Raw genomic sequence first — 4,720 nt, 5'->3', positions numbered from 1 at the left:
CTAGACAAAATGCCGCCAGCTTGACCCGGCTACACTTGAGTCAGGCGTCTCTGCCCTGAACTTTACCCCACCCTCAGCCTGAGCCAGCATGGGAACTCAGGACGCCCTTCTCAACGCCCGCTCCCAGGATGCAGGGGCAAACATTCCTGCATCAACTGCCAGCCAGGCCACCTGCTGGTCCCACTCCCCACACCTGGCTCCTTTTAGCCTTATTTATTAAAAATAATAGACCAAGAAGCAGCTTCTCTGCTCCTTCTGGGATCTCCGCATGGTTCAGCCCACCTGCCTCCACTCCTGCCTCCACCATGTCCATCAGGGTGACTCAGAAGTCCTACAAGGTACCCACCTCTGGTCCCCAGGCCTTCAGCAGCCGCTCCTACACGAGTGGGCCCAGTGCCTGCATCAGCTCCTCAAGCTTCTCTCGGGTGGGCAGCAGCAGCTTCCGGGGTGGCCTGGGCGGAGGCTGTGGTGGGGCCAGTGGCACGGGAGGCATCACCACTGTCACGGTCAACCAGAGCCTGCTGAGCCCCCTTAACCTGGAGGTGGACCCCAACATCCAGGCCGCGCGCGCCCAGGAGAAGGAGCAGATCAAGACCCTCAACAACAAGTTTGCCTCCTTCACAGACAAGGTACAGTTCCTAGAGCAGCAGAACAAGATGCTGGAGACCAAGTGAAGCCTCCGGCAGCAGGAGAAGATTGCTGGGAGCAACACTAACAACTTGTTGGAAAGCTATATCAACAACCTTAGGCGGCAGCTGGAGACTCTGGGCCAGGAGAAGCTGAAGCTGGAGGTGGAGCTTGGCAACATGCAGGGGCTGGTGGAGGACTTCAAGAACAAGTATGAGGATGAGGTCAATAAGCTTACAGAGATGGAGGATGAACTTGTCCTCATCGAGAAGGATGTGGATGAAGCTTACATGAACAAGGCAGAGCTGGGATCTCACCTGGAAGGGCTGACTGATGAGATCAACTTCCTCAGGCAGCTGTATGAAGTGGAGATCCCAGAGCTGCAGTCCCAGATCTCCGACACATCTGTGGTGCTGTCCAAGGAAAACAGCCGCTCCCCGGGCATGGACAGCATGCATCATCACTGACATCAAGGTGCAGTACGAGGAGATTGCCAAGCGTAGCCAGGCTGAGGCTGACAGCGTGTACCAGGTAAGTATGAGGTGCTGCAGACGCTGGCTGGGAAGCACGGGAATGACCTGCGGCGCACAAAGACAGATCTCCGAGATGAACCGGAACCTGCCGGCTCCAGGCTGAGACTGAGGGCCTCAAAGGCCAGACGGCGTCCCCGAAGGCCGCCATCGCAGATGCCGAGCAGTGTGGAGAGCTGTCCGTTAAGGATGCCAACGCCAAGCTGTCTGAGCTGGAGGCCGCCCAGCAGCGGGCCAAGCAGGACATGGCGCGGCGGCTGCATGAGTACAAGGAGCTGATGAACATCAAGCTGGCCCAGGACATCGAGATCGCCACCTACAGGAAGCTGCCGGAGGGCGAGGAGAGCCGGCTGGAGTCTGGGATGCAGAACAGGAGTACCCATACAAAGACCTCCAGCAGCTATGCAGGTGGTCTGAGCTCGGCCTTTGGGGGTCTCACAAGCCCCGGCCTCAGCTGCAGCCTGGGTTCCGGCTTTGACTCTGGCGCGGGCTCCAGCTCCTTCAGCAGCACCAGCTCCACCAGGGCCGTGGTTGTGAAGATCAAGACCCGGAGTCCTCTGATGTCCTGCCCAAGTGAACAGCCAGGGCAGCCTCTCCCAGCCTGCCCCTCCTGCAGCTGCCACAGAGGCTGCTGTGCTGGGGAGCATAGGGAACAGGAGACCCACCTGAGGCTCAGCCCTAGCCCTCAGCCCACCAGTGGGGGAGTTTACTGACTGGGGAACTCCCTTGCCCATGCCTGCAGCTACAAAAAAATTTTTTTTTTTTTTTTTTTTTTTTGGTCCAAAATAAACCTCAGCTAGCTCTGCCAAAGAATAATAATAACGATAATAATAATAATAGGCTGGGTGCAGTGGCTCATGCTTGTAATCCCAACACTTTGAGAGGCCAAAGAGAGCGGATCATTTGAGGCCTGGAGTTCAAGATCAGCCTGAGCAATATAGCGAAACCCCATATCTACAAAAAAAATACAAACATCAGCCGGGTACGGTAGTGTGCACCTGTAGTCCCAGCTACTCAGGAGGGGGAGGCTAAGGCACAAGAATCACTTGAACCTGGGAGGCAGAGGTTACAGTGAGCCGAGATTGTGCCACTGTGCTCCAGCCCGGGTGACAGAGCAAGACCCTGTTTCAAAAACAAACCAACAACAATAATAATAATAGCCTCCCGTTTTTTTAAAAGCCTGTTCTGTCTGACCTTGAGACACTGTGTTTTCCCTATTGCAGTAACCCTCCTCTCTTACTGCAATTGTCTTTTCACATAGTCTCTGTCACCTAAGTCCTGATTTGCTCTTTGTTTGACACCAGCCAGGAACAAGAACCCTTCCCCACGGAAATCACCTCTCACAGGCCACCTGCCCTCAGTGGCCTCCACTTGGTCCCTTAGGTAACGTCTCAGCTCTGCAGGTAACCAGGTTCACTGCTGGGTTAATGAACCCAACCAGCTTCCCGACTCTCCCCTGTCTCAGGGCTTACTGGTTAGTAACAAAAACAAGCTTATCTTTCTTGAACTTTCATGCCGTGCCATGCGCTGTGCTGGGCACTTCCCAGGCATTTTCTCAACCCTTGGGAGTTGAGCACTGTTATTGTTCCCATTTCTCTGATATGGAAATTCATTCTTCTCAGCTGTAGAACGGCAGCTCCATGGGTCTACCCCACCAGCCCTACAGTATATGATCACCTCCTTGCCTCACAGATTCCTTGTGAGGGTTAATGGCACAGCATGAAGGTTCAAGAAAGATAGCCTTGCCCATGCCATCATCATCAATCGCTTATATGGCAGGTCCTTAGAACAGTGTCTGGCACACAGTTGATGCCATATAAGCGATTGTTCTTACTATTAACACTATGATAATCACATGGGTTGTTAGTAGGTTGCGTTGTCACCTCGATGATGATGGCATGGGCCACTATGTGAAAAAGGTTCAGCAGTGCTGGGTTAAGTAACTTGTCTAAAGTCATACAACTACAATGTGTCCACTTGTAATGTGCCATATAATTCACTTCTGTATTACCCAGTTTATTCACTATCTTCATTGCTTATTGGCCCCGTTGCTAGAATGTGAGCTCTGCAGGACGGGGATCTCTGTTTTGTTCACTGCTCTATCCCTAATGCCTGGATAGGTCCTGGAACATAGAGGGTGCACAATAAACATTGCCAAGTGAATGCATGGATGAATAAAAGAATTCTAAGGCTTGTGCTCCCTACCATTGCACTCGAAAGCAACCTTCTGGTCCTAGACCTGCAGTTTCCTTTGGAAGTCAAAGTCAACCTAAACCATTCCTGATGGGGAAGGTGAAAAAAGCACTGTCTCCCTAGCCCATGAATAATCCCTTTACTTGGATAGGGAACTTGTGGGTTTCTGGAAAACTTTCACATGCACCACCTGGTTGGAGTCACTGGGTGTTCCTATTATCTCCATTTTACAGAAGGAGAAATTGAGGTGCAAAGACCTGCTTGGGTCCTTCCCTGGGAGCTATCATGCCACCCAGCCCTAGCCTAGCCTGGGGCCAGCCTCCAGCACAGTTCTCGCCCCCGTGGGCCACAGAGCAGACAAAAGTCCTGCTTCCCTCTCTGTTTCACTAATTATCCTTTTAACTCGCACTGGTGTATTTTTGCCGCACGATCTGCAGTTTTATTTTCATCCACCTCTCGGTAATGGTATTGGGGCCGTTACTCAGGGAGGCTCCTGGAGCCGAGCTGCTCCCCAATTTACAATTGCAATTATGAACACCGACAGAAACACATGCAGCTGGCGTCAATTTTAAGCAATATTTTGATCATAATAATTAAAAGAGTAACTTATGGTGTGCACGCATTAGATAAATTAATGTTATTCCAAGGCTCTGCTAAAAGCCGTGCAAGGGAGAGAGGAGCGAAAAAGGAAATGGTGCCCCAGATCTCTCAGGGGCCTGGTAGTCTTGTCTCCAGCACGACTCACTCTCTGGGCTTACAAATTAACTTTCACATTGAGTTTAATATCTGCATGTCCTGCTAGTTGAATGCTGCCTGTTCCCGTCCCTCCCCACAACACACATGTAAATTTGATGGTTTATTAAGGTACTTGGGTATAAACAAGCACATTTCCTTGTCACTGTTCCCCAGGCTGGCTACAGGCAGCTGAAAGGATGTTCACATCTCTCTCGAACATGCTGCTCTAGACCCAAATGGGAGCAGGCTCTGAGAGCTTGGGGGCTGGGATGAGGGAATGGCAAGGACTTCTGATGTCGTTTCCCAGCACACACAGGCGCATGAATGGCAATGGCTATAAACAGACCTGCACCTATGCACTCTCACTCATGCCCAGGCACCACTACACACACACACACAGACACACACACACACACACACACCCCAAATCAAGCTGCCCCAGGAACATGATTCATAACCGCATACACCTCACACTCCATCCACAGACAACATCACATAATTGACACACATTTATATACATCTGCCCTCTTACCCATGACCCGTAATCACAGAACATGCATCCCACACTTCTGTTCACATGCACATATGCACACACATTAATACACAGGCGCTCCCATGCACAAACGGACCCATCC

The 4,720-nt window shown here is 51.6% G+C and overlaps 1 pseudogene across 1 annotated transcript; it reads left to right on the top strand.

Moving 5' to 3' along the window:
- Positions 1-235: 235 nt before the first annotated feature.
- LOC111540339 lies at positions 236-1,870 on the top strand (annotated as a pseudogene). The gene has a single exon (XR_003307390.1). The product of XR_003307390.1 is annotated as a keratin, type II cytoskeletal 8 pseudogene (transcript).
- The last annotated feature ends 2,850 nt before the right edge of the window (positions 1,871-4,720 follow it).

The sequence above is a fragment of the Piliocolobus tephrosceles genome, chromosome 13 (genome assembly GCF_002776525.5).
Source record: "Piliocolobus tephrosceles isolate RC106 chromosome 13, ASM277652v3, whole genome shotgun sequence".
NCBI lineage: Eukaryota > Metazoa > Chordata > Mammalia > Primates > Cercopithecidae > Piliocolobus > Piliocolobus tephrosceles.
The sequence above is the reverse complement of the archived record's forward strand: the minus strand, read 5'-3'. Positions and strand labels throughout refer to the sequence as shown.